Consider the following 19809-nt stretch of genomic DNA (forward strand, 5'->3'; position numbering starts at 1 on the left):
GCTTATAAGCTTATATAAGCTAATTTGAATAAGCTTGTTTGAAGATGGTTTTTTAGCTTATTTGAAAAAGCTTATTTGTTTAAGGGGGTAAATTACTCATTTGTCTTCAAATGGTGATTGATTAATAATATTTAAGCAACTTATTATTAAAACAAAATAAAGAATGATAGATTTAACAACTTATTAAGATGTATAATCAACTTGTAGAATATAAGCTAATCCAAACACTTAAAAAGAGCTTATCAAATAATAGAAAATAAGCTATAAGCTACTTTAAAATATAAGCACAAGCTAAAAAATAAAGCTAGGCCAAACACCCCCTTAAACTCATGCAAAAACTTAACGGGTCATGTGGAGTGGATAACGGGTCAAAACATGGTATTCGATTACACACTTGACCGTTTCCATTTGACCTAAAGTTAGTTGTTTTATTTGACCCGAGTTAACCTACTTTAACAAAAGTGGTTGAAATTGTCATGTTACCTAAAAGAAATATGAAAATTACAATGAAACAAGTGTGAAGAAACTAGTTGATAGGCTATTTGTATTAAAGAGTTATAAAGAATAAAAGAAGTAATCTTGACTTGAGCATGAAGCATATAACTCCTCAACCTCAACCTCAACCTCAACACTATTTTTAAAGACCAAAGTACATACATATTAGTGAGTGATGCAGAACTGTATAAAACTGTAAACACCTTTCTTCCTTCATCAAAATCACCCAAACTAATCATCATCCTCCGAATCTGTAACGCAAGTCGCTTAGTTAGTTATTATTTTTTAAATACATTAACTTATACGGTTTAAATCAAAACTGACTGGGCAAGTTAATAATATCGACATCTAAATGATAATTTGATTGAAATATGGCAAAAATGATGTAACCGATATGATTATGAGTGTATTAACATGTCACCAATATCTCTTTTCCTTTTAAATAGATAACTTCGATGAATAAGGCATGTAACCCCATAACTGTCTCTCACTATATTTGTGGGACAATTTGTGTCGACATCTAATGCAAGTTTTATGGAAAGGGTATAATTGTCATTCTGTATCAGCTCGTTAAGAGCTCCAACCAAGTCAAGCTAAAAGAACCCGAGATGTAGCCTTAAAATAAGCTTGTTAAATAAACAAGCCCAAGCTTAACTTGTCAAGCACGAACAAGCTCGTGAGCCTAAACGAGCTTAGTGTTCATACAGTTTTTATTTAAATTGCTAAATATATGTATATTATAATAATCAATATTTATGTACAAAAATTTTAATAAAAATAATTAAACAATATGCATATTTTTTTTGTATAACACGCGCACGCGACGCATGCACATATACAATACATGGTTAGGTTCTCTACAAAACTCCAAAACTTTTAAGAACTCCTAACAACCAATCAATTTATTTATCTACTTTTTATATTTGATATTATTTGAGGGTAGTTCTGGGTATTTTTATCATTTTTTTATGTAATTTTGTGATTACATGTATGTAATAAGTTTACATATTTGTAGTAGCCAAGTTACATATATGTGTAACAAATATTTACGTGTGTAAAAACAATCTACATATATATAATCATAAAACTATATATAATAAATGAAAAAACATCCCTTAAATAACATTAGATATAATTAGATATATCATCATCATCATCATCATCATCATCATCATCATCTTACTCAGTAAATCCCACCAATAGCAAAGCTATGGTAGGGTCTGAGAGGGTAAGATGTAGACAGCCTTCCTCTACCCCGTAGGAATAGAGATGTTGTTTCTAGTGAGACCCCCGGCTCGATAGTAGTTTTGCATCAAGCCTCAAATAAGGCACTTTTCGAACAAATGGACACCTTATTTCAAATAAAAGGATCCAATTATAATAAAGCACATAACACTCAACCATCGACCGATTAGTGCATGCACCCTTGTCTTTCGGCTATCAACGCCACCACATGATGTTTGATTAACCTTCCGCCACTTTTAACGTTATTTTCACGAAATTAGTAAAATAATGTCAAAATTAGTGCAATTTCACTTTTGCCCCCCCGAGAGCCCACACATATATACATTATATGCGCACACTGCAAACAGGGCGTATAATATTAGATATATAAAAATAATTAATAATATGATTGGTTAATAAGGTTCTTAAATTATCTAAGAGTTTGGAAATGAACCTCATCATACATATACATATACAGTATATGCAACACACACACACACATAGCATTTTTGCAATAAGAGTCGATTTGTATGCAACAAAAAGAGAAATATGATGGTGTAAGAAGTGAGTTTACCCGAACGAATATCTTCACCAAGTTCTCCTCTGTTCTTAAGCTGTCTCATAATCATGTTGAAGATGAGAATCCACCAGTAGATATGGAAAACAAGCAGATTCAGCAGCAATGTATTAAAAATATAGTATACGGTCATAGCATATGCTTCACACGGCCTCAAAGCATCCAATAGATGAATGCTGCAAACATCAAACCAGCCAACCACGATTTAATTATCATAATTATAAAATAAAAGAGAAGACATATTAATATGAAGTTGAAAGAAAGGATAATAATAACCTTGTGGCTCTTATGACCCAAAATGGGAAGATAACCAGTCTAAGAACAAGCCATGACACTGCAAACATTCCAAACAATACACTTGCACCGAATTCCTTACCCGAGTATTTGAATATCTTGGCACCTTCTAGAAATACATCACTTGCATCATGCACCGCAAGAACTACACTTCCGATTCTAAAAAACCTATCCAAATCATCAAAGCAATACGCTTAAAATCTGTAAAAGTAATGAACTACATTTTAATTGACTTGAGTAATGACAATGCGCCGCCGGGGGGGGGGGGGGGGGGGGGTCCTCAATATATAGAAACAACAAATCAGAAACAAACTCTAAAGTAACCTAGCGAGGCAATCAGGTCCGTGGGACATAACTAAAGCCTAATAATCTAATATCTATATTTAAACAAAAACCACCAGATACATTGAAATTGTAAAGAAACTTGAATAACTTTAAAAAAACGATGTCTAAGTTCATGAAGGGATAGAAAATATCTTATAATCAACTAGATCAATGTATGCAATAAAAAACAACTCAAATTTAAGATTGTTGTGTTTTAAATATATATATATATATATATATATATATTAGAAGATATTTTCTTTAATTTAATTTTTTATTAGAGGAACACCATTTCACACACCTTGGTACCATTAGGAAACAAGCCATTCGGTTTCTGTGGTCTGTTTAAAATGTAAGAAATTTTCTATAAATTACTTGAGCTTTGTATGTGTGTGTGTCTATATATACAGTATAAAAATCTTAGAATTTTAATATCAGAATGTTGAGTCTATTAGAATGATTGGACATCTATTCACCATGTTTTTTTTTGTCAAGACTGCAATGATCCGTCACATACTAAGTACTAACAGTACTACACATTAGAAGCTGACATACATGAATTGTTTTTGATAAAATTCATAGTTGCAAGTTCTTAAAGGTTTGTAAAATTTAAAAACCTGAAGATTTTATAAAGTTTTGTGAAGTTGAGAATCTAAGAGGTCCATTCTAGTATGATACCTATCTTGTAAAAGACTCATCATTAACCATATAACATTCACTGTACTACATATAGAACCTTATAAAGAGTGTTGAATAATTAAATGTTACGACAGCACCTTCACTGACCAATAATTTCAAAAAAGACTTAAAAATGCATTGTTCAAACTAAACATGATTTGCAAGTAATCAAGAGTTTTGTCATTAGGACTCAAAACACAAAGATGAAATTCATTATAGAAGTATCTAGATTACTAAATAATAAGCTTTAATGAAACTGGGAGGTCATTTTCAACATAAATTTCAGAAAACAAATATTAACAGATACACTCCTAATTATTTCCAAACAATGCAACAGATGAAGTCAAATAAAAAATAGAGACAAATTAAAATACCTTGTAAGGTAAGAGTATCCAATTAAGAAAACAGTAATTATATGATGTGACAATCATCACCGAGAAATCTTTCCGTCTAGTTTCCCACAAAAGAAGAGCAGCAATGCTATAAATGTAGAATCCACATTGGCACATATACACAAGCTCTAGAGAAAACCTAACAAAAACATACACAAAATCAACACTTATGTTGCACAATATGTTGAATACTTGAAAAACTACAAAAGTTACTCACCTTAAGTCTTGATCGGGCCAACCTCTAAAATATCCTGTAATATCTTTAAACCAAGGCTCGCGATAAGTAATTGCAAGAACACAAAATTCAAGGGTGGCATAATATGTAAGCTTCCACATGGATTCTGTGAGTTTGGCAACCTTTGCGTTTGTAACTTTGTTCATTTTTAATGGAGTGCCCCCTTTGCTCATCAACCAAATCGAAACTCTCTGAAAACATCTCAAAAGTTGAGTACTGTTTTTATCCAATAAACCTTTTCATATTTTTATCCTAAAGACTACTGCTGAATAAATTAATGTTTAAAGCGCATGATAAGTTATAAACAAGGTACTAAGTTCTGCTTGAAACTGAATACAACAATCAGCAGTTCAATTACATGAAGCATATAAACATGCATGAATAGACTGCAATCAAGAAGCCATCACTCATCCCTAAATAATTCAAAACCACCATGAACACATCTAGTGAAAAGAAGACGTATAAGTGAGTAGCATACAATAGAATGTCAGTTTATTATCAGAATATTATTGCATCACTTGTATATAACCTTGGTAGTCAAAGGCCCAAGGCGCAAAGGGTAAGTCAGTCAAGTAGGTGCATAAAAGGCGCACATCCATTCCAACTCAGATTTAGCTGGTATACGCCGTTTTAGCAGTTTTAGGCTGATTAAACTGGCTTCAGGCCAATTTTAGTTGTTTCAGACCAATTTTTCGGTTCAGGCAGGTTTTGAGACCGGTTCACTGCAAATGTTCGCCTAGGTGCACATGTTCATCTAGGTACCATGAATATAACTACTCGTCACAACATGTCATTACAACATTGTGACAAAAACGGCAAAGACATAGCAGCCAGTCATGTAGTATAAACTAGTTAGGTTGTGTAACCATCTGTTAAACAGCATATGGCAAATGATAGATGCTGAAATCGAATGACTGAATTTACTGAAACACGATTACAATAGGCAGATGTTGATGTATCAAAACAACCATAGTTATCAAATGCGAGAAGCGCTCTAAAGCGATGAAGATGCGTCTAGCGCCTAGGCGATAAGCGCAAAAAAAGCACCCGATTTTAAAAAAAAAAGCGCACATTAAAAATTTTTTTTAACTAAAGTTAAACATCTTAATAAGAAAATTGTACTTCCATCCCAGATCTTTTCTGTTGAATTGTGAGGTTCCAACATCAAATTGAGATTGAGAAGCCATTTGCTAACCGGAAAATTAAACTTAGATATGAGATAAGAAACAGAAAATGCAAAAGAAATAAGGAACAAAAAATAATTAAAACCTTATAAAATAATAATATTTATATAAAAATTATGATAAAATAAATATGTAAATAAAATGTGATACAGAATAAATATGTATGATGTTACAGAATAAATCTATCTTAACTTGAATAAATAAAATAAATATGATACACAAACAAGAATTATGGATGATGTTAATGGTAAATTATGTAAATATGCCTTTTTTTTAGGTAATCAGTTATTAATTTACGTAAATTTGACTATTTTTCAGGGGATCCGTATTTATTAGTTATTGATAAATCAAAAGAAATCAGAAAAAATAGCAAATTTCTCCAAAATGTTCGCTTTTTTCCTCGACCAACACTAGTCGCTAAACATTCGCTTTTCTCTGAAATTGTGCCTAGACGAGCGCCTCCGCCGCTTTTGATAACCATGAAAACAACCAAAGAAAAAAAAACTCATGAGGCACTCGGCACCCCAAGGCATTTAGGTGTTACAAGCCAGAGCATGAAACAAGGCGTGCAAATCACATAAACGAGGAATTGCTCTCTGTACAGCAAAATAAGCTTTATTTTCAACCAAAACTTGCATCACTCCCTCTCATATGTTTTACACATCAACCTTTTTATCAAATAAATGATTCATGAACCTTTTGGCTGTTTTTAGTTTACACACCCAATTTTTTTATTTTTTTTTTGACCTAGAAGTACATGAGGTGCGACGTCAAGCCCGCCCTAACACGTTTTCCTAAGCCTTTCAAAAGCAGAGGTAGCATCAAAATTGTCATCTATTTGTTTGTCCTCACATAAACCCTTTCAACATTAACGCACAAATGAGATACAAAATTCCTGTTTATTCTCAATCAATTTCTTTCTGTTTATTTGCAAAAATAGAGTTTCATCCATTCATGAGCTACTAGTTAGCAATAATTAGATGAATAAATAAATACATAACGGTCTTAAATTTAGCAATAAGTAACAGACGCATTCGAGTAAAGTAAATGAATAATAATAATAATAATAATCATCTTACTTGAAAGACGTATTTATCGAGTAAAAATCTGGCAGCAAAAGAAGCAAAAGCGAAGTAAACAGCAGCAAGCAGAAAACGAGAAGGAGCCGGTACAACATTTTGATTCCAGATCCACGACTCCATTGGAAGCAATGTGTGTAAACCTCTTCAAAGAATTAACGCCGATGCATTCTATCTATCTTCAATTGGAATTGAAAGAAGAATTAGGTTTGAAATTGATTGGAGATTTATGATGTTGATTGATGACAAGGTGGGATTTGGGGGTGGATGAAATGTAATTGTAATTGTAAGGAGAATGAAAGGAAAAGGTGGATCGGAAGGAAGGAAGGTGGCGTTGATTCACGGAAACGGGGTGCACCAGATAGATTGGAATCGGATTTATCCACTTCTAACACGAGTTAATGTTTTCAATATTTAATAAATACTCTCTCAATTTTTATCATTTACTATTATCCTCTAAATGAACCAAACCACACGTTTATTACCATTTGGTAAGAAGTCCATTATTTTTTCATTCGTTTAATAGAAAAGCAAACATGAACAGAGGTCTTCGATTGTTTCCGTGAACGTTCAATAACGTGTTTATCAATGTTTGTTTTATGTACATTTATCAATTTTATCTAAACAATTTATATTCATATTCTTTAATTTATTACCCCTAACATATAATAGAAAACCATATTCTCACATATTTTTGCATCTTCCCATTTCCTTTCTCATTATTTACATTGATGAATGCATTGATCTCAATCTCTAGGTTTCACTTATTATATTTGTCACACCCCAACCCACGACGGAAATGTCGGGACGTGAGTTGATTGCTCACAGCTCTCAAAGTACTATCATGCAATAATTAAAATTATAATATCTATTAATTTAAATTAAATTAATCCAAGAATTTTCTAATACCAAGTACATAAATTATAACTAAGATAAGTAAAGACAAAATAAAAAATTAAATTCTTGTTTCTTCTTTCTAGCATCCAATCCTAAGTTTTTTTCAAAACAAGCTTGAGAATAACATCACACGATGACCTACATATGCGTTAAAAATACATATAAGTTTTGTCAACACTAAGTTGAGTGAGTCAATCACCAGTTTAAGAACCTACAATAATAATATATAATAGAAAACACAAATTGTGTCAAGTGAGATAAGCAAGTACATAAGTTGTAGATACGCACGATGTCAGATGAACTGGGCGATGGCTACTGCATAAGCAAGTAAATAAGTTGTCGGTAAGCTCGATGCCAGATAAACTGGACGATGGCTAACACGACGAGCGTATGATCATACTAGTATAAGAATATATTGGACCTCTCCGAAATGTATTTAAGTAAAGCATATAAGCATATAACACGTTAGGCATAAATTGTTAAACACACATGACTAACAGTTGCAAGTTGAGTACTAAAAAATAATAAAATATTTAGAAACGCATATGTCCCCAAAACGGTAAAAAAAAATGAGTTAAAAGGGGGAGTGAGATACTCACCTGATTAGATGAGCAAAGGCAACGCAAATGATGATGATAGAATATTAACCCTTCGGATTTACCGTCAAGGATTCCTAGTTAATATATAATATCCATGAGTTAAGTATAAATTGCATAGCATGTATAACGTACTAGAGTTTTGATGAAGACTTGAGTATGTTTACAATTAGAATATTATTGAATGAACGAACAATATGTTATAAATAATCATTTTTGCGTTAAACTTTATAACACGACAACGAAATTATTTTCTACATAAAATTTCATTAATGATCCATAATTCATGATTGCTATAGATTTTCAAACTCGTCAAGCCTTGTTTAAAACTCGTAAAACATATTTTATTTAAATATACTTTTGTTCGTAACTTTAAACTTTGTTAACATATTTATTGTCAAAATAAAATATGCCGTTGACATCAAAATCCCATAGACGTTATAATATCCAAACTCGATATTAATCTCGAAATTTAATATTAAAATATTAATTCGTTAAAATTTGTTAATGCATAAAATAATACTATAATATTCAACTCCATAATAATATGGACATTCAACACTCCTAAATCCCGACGACCCGTTTTGTCTACTTGTTATAAGTCGTTAGTTAATATTTATTTTGTACTTTTAATTTTAGTTCGTGAAGTTCAATTGCTTCGGTTTCATTTACGCGCTTTCAGTTTTATTTCAAGTTTGTCTTCAACTTCAAGGTGAGTTTCTCACACCCCCTATTTACTCTTTTTAACTATTTTGATCCTATCAAAAATTCAATTTATTTATTTAGTATCTACAAACTACAATTCGCATCATGGACTTGTGTGTTTACTTGTTACTTGTTCAATTATTACGTGCATGGATTTCTTCGATAAGTATGATCATACGCCCCCCTTTGCACCCATGGACCATTTGTTTCTGGTGGAAAAGGGATTCCGATCTGAGTACGTTGGTGCACAATCCCAACTGGAAAAGACCTTCATTTATTCTTTACACTCATGGACCATTGTTTCTAGTGTAAAGAACCCTTATGTGATTTTCACAAGTTTTCATGGAATTGTATGTTTTTTTACATATCATTTTCAACTGTGTGAACTCACCAACTATTCAGTTAGTTGACTTTATTTTATATATATGCTACATGTACTTTCGTTAGAGGATGAATTGGCGAAGATACTAGAAGTTAGGTAATTTAAATAATAAACAAGAAGACATTTGTTTTGTTCCTTCTTCATTGTGTTTGTTCATTTGAAATAATTTGTGTACTTGATGCTTTGGAATGAATTAATGATAATATTGTCACTTAATAGTGTCACATGTGTTTTGAGCAATCTGTACGTCACACTCAGGCGTTTCCGCTTTAGCCGGGGTGTTACAGATTGGTATCAGAGCCGTGACTATAAGATAGGATATTAGACGTAGTGTTCTAGTTGGTTATTGTTTATTTGCTTAATTGTTTAGGTTGCATGATTAGAAATTATGTGAGCCTAATTTGATTGTTCAATGCACATTATTTGGTTATTATTGATTTGTTTATGCCTCATGTACGCAAATACTATTATACAGATGATTCAGTTACTTCAATTACACAAGCACACACAAGTCCAAGGCTTATGCCTAACGCAAAGATTTTCAATTTCAATAATTAGATTTTCGATTTTTGGTTGCCCGATATTTCTTCCTCTTAATGATGGTTCGTTATGGCGGGTATGTAGTAAACTATAAGGGGGACGTGCCTGTTTTCCGAAACTCTTGACACCAAGGTTATTGAAACCTAAGGATAAGCAATGCGTATAAATCCTAATCAGACGCGGGACCCGGTTGCTTACCTGGAGAGTTAGGAAAGAGCATGAACTCTATTAAGCCAAAGCATACCACTTTCAACGCCATATGAATCGCAACTTTAAGTTTTCAAACGTGACCATGTTCTCTTTGTGAAAAGAATATGGTTGCACTCCTGTATGTTTTACAATGTGTTTTAACTGGAAGTCTGTACTCGAATACCCAACTTTCAGTTCGATTTAATTACTCATTTTTATACGAGAATAGTTAAGTTTAAAAATTTTGTGACACGTTTTCTTTATTTATACACTCATTTACGGTTTAAACTTTTAAAAGTTTGCAAAGTTATAACCGAATTTCAAACGATTATTATGTTATTTTACTATTATGTTTTAGAATCGAAAATTCAAAAAGTTATGGTGATACATAAATGGTTGAATTTCGATTTGATTACTATATTGTTTTATTCATTTACTACTACGTTTTAGAATTGAAAATTCGGAAGGTCATGGTGATACATGAATGGTATTTAAAGTTTTACTTAAACGAGCTTAAAAACTATACGGGTATAATATGAAAATAATGCAAAGACATTAAATTTTATCCAAGTATTTAGACATTTATTCCATCTTTTATCACTTTTCAAAGCTTAGGGATTAACTTGTTAATTTGTTTAAATCTGTTTTAATATAATTGAAAAGATAAGGGGCCTTATGTGTAAAATGAAGTTAATATATATTATTATAATTAACCAGCCCGTCTCCCTCCCATACCCACGTTTTTCCGGTACACCGGCCGGATTCCGGCGAAGTTTTTCCGGCGAGAATGGCAAACAACGTTTTTAACCCCCGTTTTGATCCGTTAATCACCCGAAACGTCATCTCCACTATTACTAAACATTATTATGAGCTTTATTTCGACATTTATCCATCCATTAACTCGTATTAAATCCCTAAACGGCCGGATTTTATTAAAAACTCTAATAACGTGAATTAAACACCAAATGGTTCAATTGAGGCTATAAATACAACCTACTCGTTCATCTAAACTCGCTCACATAATCATCTTCATCTAATATACACTCTAAATCCCATAAACTGTTCGTCAAAATCCGATTCCGGCCACCCTCCGTTCACTATCATTCCGGCACTAATCAAGGTAAATAATATATGGTTTTTGATCACGTTGATGCATCTATCAAAACCCCTAACAAAGATTTATCAAAACATGGAACATATTAACAGATTTGAATAGCTAGGGTTTGGTAAAGATGATGAACTTTTATGTAGTTTATATTTTTTCGTTTCTGATCTTATAAACAAATAAACAAAACTGGTCTACTGTTTAGGGCATGTGAGTCTGGGCAGAAGGACCCGGGTTCGAACCTGGGCCAGCCCGTTTTTGTTTTTCAATTTCTTTTTTAATCATTTTCTTTTATATAAATAGCCAAAACAAAATTTATATATATATATATATATATATATATATTTGCGAATTACAATAAATCAAATAAAGTTCTTTATATTAAATACAAAAAATTATATTTATCATATTTCACCTAGAAACCCGACTTTCGTTTCCGATAAGTCTTGTTAGAAAACCCGATTAATGTTATAAATAATCATTTTTGCGTTAAACTTTATAACACTACAACGAAATTATTTTCTACATAAAATTTCATTAATGATCCATAGTTCATGATTGCTATAGATTTTCAAACTCGTCAAGCCTTGTTTAAAACTCGTAAAACATATTTTATTTAAATATACTTTTGTTCGTAACTTTAAACTTTGTTAACATATTTATTGTCAAAATAAAATATGCCGTTGACATCAAAATCCCATAGACGTTATAATATCCAAACTCGATATTAATCTCGAAATTTAATATTAAAATATTAATTCGTTAAAATTTGTTAATGCATAAAATAATACTATAATATTCAACTCCATAATAATATGGACATTCAACACTCCTAAATCCCGACGACCCGTTTTGTCTACTTGTTATAAGTCGTTAGTTAATATTTATTTATACTTTTAATTTTAGTTCGTGAAGTTCAATTGCTTCGGTTTCATTTACGCGCTTTCAGTTTTATTTCAAGTTTGTCTTCAACTTCAAGGTGAGTTTCTCACACCCCCTATTTACTCTTTTTAACTATTTTGATCCTATCAAAAATTCAATTTATTTATTTGTTATCTACACATACAATTCGCATCATGGAATTGTGTGTTTACTTGTTACTTGTTCAATTATTACGTGCATGGATTTCTTTGATAAGTATGATCATACGCCCCCTTTGCACCCATGGACCATTTGTTTCTGGTGGAAAAGAGATTCCGATCTGAGTACGTTGGTGCACAATCCCAACTGGAAAAGACCTTCATTTATTCTTTACACTCATGGACCATTGTTTCTAGTGTAAAGAACCCTTATGTGATTTGCACAAGTTTTCATGGATTGTATGTTTTTTTATATATCATTTTCAACTGTGTGAACTCACCAACTATTCAGTTAGTTGACTTTATTTTATATATATGCTACATGTACTTTCGTTAGAGGATGAATTGGCGAAGATACTAGAATTTAGGTTATTTAAATAATAAACAAGAAGACATTTGTTTTGTTCCTTCTTCATTGTGTTTGTTCATTTGAAATAATTTGTGTACTTGATGCTTTGGAATGAATTAATGATAATATTGTCACTTAATAGTGTCACATGTGTTTTGAGCAATCTGTACGTCACACTCAAGCGTTTCCGCTTTAGCCAGGGTGTTACAGATAAGATGGTGTATTGATGGTTAACTGAGGACCAGCCCCGTCGGTCTAACCACGATCACGAACAGATGGATAGCGGTTGTTATAGTCTAATTAGGCATAGGGTAAACGTTGGCGACGTCGGTGTGATAGTGCAGGTCCAATTAAATGCATCCAAACGATTTCTAATGTATTATTACTATTTAGGTTAAAGCCGGTTTGGTTTAAGAATCAATTCGTATCAAATTTGATCTTGTTTCTTAATTACGAGTGTCGGCATGATTGATTAAGGTAGGAGGATCAAATACATGATTAAAATTCCGAGTTTAGACGCGAGGATTAGGGCACGAGACAACTGATTGGGTACGGGTTTACGGGTACAAATATGGGTAGCGGGTTTGGGTTATGGGTAAACTAATTAAAGATGACAATAAACCAAATTTGCACTTTTAGTCCTTGAAATATGGGAATGGAAACATAAATAGATAATAGTTTAGTTTAGGGTAAGTATTGCTGTCACACCCCAACCTACGGCGAAAATGCCGGGGCGGACTGAATGCTCACATCTTTTCAAAGGTTACTATCATGCATTATTAAAAGTGATATCTATTAATTAAATTTCCAAATAACAATTATCCATACAAAATTTAAATACAAAAGTACATATATCAATCAATTACAATATGTCTCATTAAGTTTTTCTCCTAGCATAAATCCTTAAGTGATCTTGTACTTCACATCAAACGATTACCTGCATATGTGTTGAAAATAATATAGTTTTGTCAACACAAGGTTGAGTGAGCAACACACCAGTTCAAAGTATAAATAAAATATGTATTTGCAACAAGTCGTATGAGTATAACAAATTAACCAAATGAGCAAGTATAACTAAGATGTCGAGAAGCACAAAACTATAACGACTGGCGTATGATCATACTAGACTGAGATTATGTTGGACCTCTCCGAATGCGAAAGCATACAAAGCAAATAAGCACATAAACAAGTAAGGTATAAGTTGTTAACACATAATACAAAGTTGCAGTTTTAAGTATAAGTATATAATGAGAAATATATTTACGCATATGTCCCCAAAACGTGAGAAAACGAGTAAAAAGAGGGGAATGTGGTACTCAAGTCTATAGACGAACTAAGGTGATCGAGATAATAAGAATGCAGGAAATCACACGTTGACAATAAAGCCTAAAAGGAACAAAGAGAAGTATGGATATGCTAAGTATATGAACAAGATCGATTTTGAAGACTCGATAACCATTATTAATAAGTAAATATTATAATGATATAATATTATATGTAAAGATTTATATAGAATAATTAGTTTGATTATAAAAACATATTTTGAAAATATAATTTTTAGTTTTATAAATATGTTTATATATATATATATATATATATATTCATATATGCTTACATATACGTATGTACATGAACGAAAACGCGAGAAAAACAAGTATTTTAAAGTCGGTTTTCATTAAAATAATTTTAATTAGTTATTATTGTTATTAATATAATTATTAAATGCAAAAAAAATGATTTAACAAAAAAATGCGAAAAATCCGGGGTGGCAGGGGGTCGAACCCGCGACCTGACCCCCGTGACATAGATGGCTTAACCAGCTGGGCTACCCAGCAACTCGTAATATAAATCATAACCAATTTAATATAAACAGAACCAGTTTCATCAATATTGAGTGTGAACCCTAACAAATTCAATTGATCAAACCCGTTAGTGTTAATCAAATCAGCCTGAGGGCGTTTGTTTATCATGATGTCGCGGCCAGAATGCAACAATAAATTACCTCACATGCTAACTGATGATGGGTTAATTAGATGTAATCAGAGCCGACGACGAGTAGACCAAGAACAACAGTTAACAGAGAATGATAACACGATTAAGTATAGGGTAATGATTGGCGACGGCTGAAGGAAAAGTGGATGTACGTTTAATTGAAATATCACGTTCGTTTATATGTATATTGATTAACGAGGTGATGTCGGTCAAAGATTAAGGCAATACGAATCAAAATTGATCTATATGACGCAATTAGAACCTCGGTTAGGCCGAACATACCATAAACAAAATATTTACGAGATCAAACAACACGTTTATAGCGAAAATTATGGTTCAAGCAAGCCAATTGTAAATTCGGGTACAAGAAAATTGAAAATGGATCCAGGTTTGGTAAACGAATATCCAGTTTGTAAAATGGATTATAACAAAGTTACAAATGGGACCTTGGAGTTTGAAGATGGGTATAATATAGGCTAATAGTTATGATTGGGCTGAATTTGTTAAAATAGTAAAGATATAATTATAAATAATTAATATTAATAAAATAATCAATTTAAACTTGATAAAGACATTATATTTAGTAAAAATAATCCGAACGTCGATACGAGTCGGGTATTTAATAAATTCGAAAACCCGAGTTGTTACAATTGCCATATCTTGAAAGTTATAATTATATATTATATAATTAATTAAACAATAATATAATAATAATTAATTTACTCAATAAACGCGATAAAATTTTCCAAACATCGAAATGAGTCGGGTATTTAATAAAAATATCAGTTTTAAAAAAAATCCGAGTTGTTACATTATTTGTGTTCGTGAGCACATTCTTGTCTTTAATGAACGAACACGGACATAAAATCTTGTTCGGTAAATGTTCGTCAACCGTTCGTGAACACATTATTTCCTTAACAAATGAACATGAACAAGGCACGTTCATGTTCGTGCGGTTCATATGCAGCCCTAGTTACTAGCTATTAGCCCGCTCCCACCCCCCCCCCCCCATATTGCGTTTTTTTTTGCATTTGTCGTTTCTAATATTGTGAATGCGGTTTTTTGAATTTTAATTTATTTTAAGGGAGTTTGTAATATACTTGGACCTATTTTGATCCATTTATGTTAGCTTATGTTCGTTTATGTTCATTTTGGATGAACCATTGAATGAATCATCTACTTTATGTTTTATATTTGTTCGCTTGTGTTCATTTAAGTCTGTTTATTTATATTTGTTTATGTTTGTTTGTGTCGTTTACGTTTGTTCATGTATATATATATATATCCGTTTACCTTAACCCAATTACGTCTGTTTATGTTCATGAACTGTTCATCTAAATTTTAAATGAATAAACATTTAACACGAGTTTCTATTAGAGAGCATTATAATAAAACTTAATCATGCATGCTTTTATAAATTTAAGATAGCATTCTATGTTAGTAATATGCCACTAATAACAAATGTTATAAGCCTGGAATTAAGCTTAGCGTGTTGATTACACCTGACCTTTTTAAGACTAATATTGTACTAATGTAATCCGAGTTTATCATGTAATCAAGGATTAAGAAAAATAAAATAACAGTATCATAGAAAAAAAACTCCAAATATATATGTATTATATTTTATTATGATAAAAAAGTTAAGTGATAGCACGTAGCAATTACTCATCAAAACTGACACTGGCAGTCACCCGGTAAGGTTAAAAGTCTAAATAAATTATTCAAATGTCGGAATAACCTAACTAATATAAATTCAGTAAAAATATTAATATTAGGTCCTAAAATGTTCGGTTCACGAAAACTAGAAATTAAGCCAATAGAAACCGGTACAAGACACTGTAAGGACCGAACCCAGCCAACTCCAAAAATTATATATTTATATGGTCTTGTAGGGAATTTTATGGGGAATCCAAATATATGACTGGTTTTACACAAAACAATTTCTAACTTGTGTTATTTTACAAAATATGACAAAGTGGGTATATAATTAAACTAGTTTTAATAAAAATAAACAAATACCCCCCCCCCCCTAGCCGTTCACATCCCCATCACCACTCTAACCCTAATATAGTTTGTGTGTGTTGTAAGTTTCTTATCTTTCCAAGTACACACATCAAGTGCATGCGCAAGACGGCATTGGAAACCTCAATATAATGATGTATATCATCTTCCGACATAAAAGACCACTTGCTCTCTCTCCATCCTCTCTTTCTCACGGCTAAAACTCCCACTCCCCCCCTTCCATTTTATTTCAAAACACACCACGTTTCAACCAAAAACCCTAGTTTGATTTAAGAACTAAGAAGACTTGTAAGGCCCCAAAACTAAGAAGATTTGTAAGGCCCCGGTCCCGGTGCCCTACTTTGGCGTTGGATTTACTCATAAACTCAGTTCTAAATACTATAGTTAATTATAAATTTTCGCGGAATATAATAAGTCAACCATATATTACATAACATTTTAATTTTTGTCTTAACATGCTTCAAATTTGTCTTTCAAAATAAAACATAATCAAATTTAACATCATAACATTCTTCTAAAGATTGTATCTTCAGACTAATGTCATGTGTTTTCATTCAAGCTAGCTACCTTAACCTATTCACCTGTGTGCATACTAAAAGTCAGCTACGCTGAGTGAGTTCTAGTTAATTAGGCAACATACAATACATTCATATACTACATACATAACATGCTTTACTTTCTTTGTAGATACATTACCAATATGTCACACCCCAACCTACGGCGGAAATGCCGGGGCGTGGACTGATGGTCACAGCTCGTAAGGTTACTATCATGCAAATATTTAAAATTCAAATATCTATTTATTTAATTCAAATAACACCATTGTTCATTACAAAAATAAATCCGAGTAAACAAAACATCAAATAATTCAAATGAACATTTAAAGTCTCAAAATAAAATATTCTAGCATAGTCCTTCAACAAGTCTTCTAAGTCCATACACTTCACATTAAACGATGACCTGCATATGTGTTGAAAATAATATAGTTTGTCAACACGAGGTCGAGTGAGCAACACACCAGTTCAATTATACATATATAATAAAATACGTAGCTGCAACGAGTCAAATGATATTAACAAATCAACCAATGAGCAAATAAAATGAGATGTCGAAAAGCACAAGGCTAAATCGACTAGCGTATGATCATACTATTTTCTGAGATTATGCTGGACCTCTCCGAATGCGGTTCACATTGAGCATATAAACATATAACAAGTATGTCATGAGATTAGTTAACACATAAGACAAACGGTTGCAGTTTTGTGTATAGATAAATGTGAAAATATACTAAATTACGCATATGTCCCCAAACAGTATGAAAACGAGTAAAATGGAGGGGAATGTGGTACTCACCTCAAAGATGAACGAGGACGGTTAAGATAGTGAGAATGGGGAAACGAATCACACACGAGCGTTAACGCCTAAGAGGGTAAAGGATGTGTTTAAAAATAATAATCTTAATTACGACACTAGTTAAACAATAACCAATTAACATATTATTATATTCATTTGGGGATTTATCACTTAAACTATTATTTTAATTCATGAAAATATACTTATTAAAATGTTATTTATAGTTTTTCTTTTTATATATAAAGAATTTAGTTTTACTTATTTTTTATATACGTTAAACATTATTATTTAATTTATAACATTACTTTATATATATAGATATATATATATATATATATATATTCGTATGTATATATATATATATAAATATGTATAATTATACTTTTGTGTAAATACATGGGTGTAACGAAAGTTAAACGAGTATAAAGCGTCAGTTTTTAGTGAAATAATCATTACTAAATATTATTATTATTGATCTTGTTAATTATTTGAGAAAATCATTTTAATGAAAGCCTTTTAAAAAGAAAACGGGTGCAGGGAGGATCGAACCCGCGACCTCCGCTCCCAAACACCCAAGTGTTAACCAACAAACCATTAAAGCTACTTGCAAACATGAACAGATTCAAAAACATAAATAACTCAGCTGTTCATCCCCAAATTGATTAAACAAACCCTAGAATCGGGTTTTTTCAATCCATATATAATTGGTTAAATTGATTATGGGGTTAACGAAGAACATGAATTCGCGATTTAAACCATGAAATCAATACCTCTAACAGTGTTCGTAAGGTGGTAAACGGGATCAAAACAGGTTCGGCAATGAGGGGTGATGAACGAGCAATTGTATGTCGAATAAATCCAATTAAATAAGGGGTATTGTCGGCGAGGTAAACAAGGAATGATGTATGAAATTAATTGAAATAATATTGACGATTCCGTGTTCATCAATGATTTAGGGTTGGCGGTTTGGTAAAGAAGGAAAAACGAATCAATTTGATGTTATTGACTTAATTAGTTCGTCGGTGAGCCGCGTTTTAACAAAAATAAACGATTTCCAGATCATTATATTGATTACAAACGGATTTGGACAGTTAATTGGCTGATTGCTTGATTCAGGTACAAGAAACTTGAATAAGGGGTCGGGTTTGGAGATGGATATCCATTTCATAATATGGATTATAACAATTTTACATATAGAACCCTCAAGTTTGGAGGTGGACACATAATGGTTAGAACTTTATGTTTTGGGTTAAAAGCGTCAAAGTTGAATAAGTGTAATATAAATATAATAATAATTTATAAATCGATAAATGCGGAAATTTATTAATGATAAATCCCGGACCCGAAAGTGGGTCGGGTAATGGTTACAAATGATAAAGCGAAAACCCAAATTGTTACAGTATATTCCTTCAATCTTACTTTCATACTTTCATATTTTATTTTGCTTTACATACATACACATACGTTTAAAGAGTTTTTCGCCATATAACCTCACATATATTGTAAGGGTCTGGTCCCTATTCTCTCAGATATTATTAGGGTCTGGGCCCCTCTTTCCATACAACCATACATTCATACATATATTTCTTCATACTATCATTCATATAATTACATACATACTTTTCTATATCATTCATTTAAACATTCACATATCATACACTTACCACTTAAGGTAAGTGTATTAACTAATCACATCGAGTATGCACACAGCCCCGAAAACATAACAAGGAAATGGGACTAGAAACCCAAATGTGTCTTGTGCTTCTCAGAGTTAACTATAATACCCCTCCTTAGTTGTGCACCTGCTAGATGTGTAATAACTTTAAGCATTAATTAACTAACTCTAACTATAACATAAATTCGAGGTTAGCGTAACCCCTAACTAACGGGGAGGGGGTCCGGGGGCAGCGCCCTTGGCTACGGGGTCTAGGGGCAGCAGCCCCGAAGGGTCCAAGGGGCAGAGCCGGTGGCTGGGGTCAACCTTGGAAAAATTTTATTTTCGTTAACAATCCTTACTAAAAATTCATCAGAAAACTTAAGTTTGAACTAATCGAATGGAAATTCTAATCGAATGAAAATTCTAATCGAATGGCATATCGAATGGCATATTCTAATCAA

At 32.1% G+C, this 19809-nt stretch overlaps 1 pseudogene across 1 annotated transcript; it reads right to left on the reverse strand.

Annotated features, from left to right (window-relative positions):
* Positions 1-508: 508 nt before the first annotated feature.
* LOC143587629 (ceramide synthase LOH2-like) lies at positions 509-6639 on the reverse strand (annotated as a pseudogene). Its single transcript, XR_013144930.1, has 6 exons — positions 6483-6639; positions 4202-4410; positions 3967-4123; positions 2573-2758; positions 2294-2472; positions 509-746 (listed from the first exon to the last, which is right to left on the reverse strand). The product of XR_013144930.1 is annotated as a ceramide synthase LOH2-like (transcript).
* Between the last annotated feature and the right edge of the window lie 13170 nt (positions 6640-19809).

The sequence above is a fragment of the Bidens hawaiensis genome, unplaced genomic scaffold (genome assembly GCF_021521415.1).
Source record: "Bidens hawaiensis isolate Kalapana, Puna unplaced genomic scaffold, B.hawaiensis_p1.1 tig00035658_1, whole genome shotgun sequence".
Lineage (NCBI taxonomy): Eukaryota > Viridiplantae > Streptophyta > Magnoliopsida > Asterales > Asteraceae > Bidens > Bidens hawaiensis.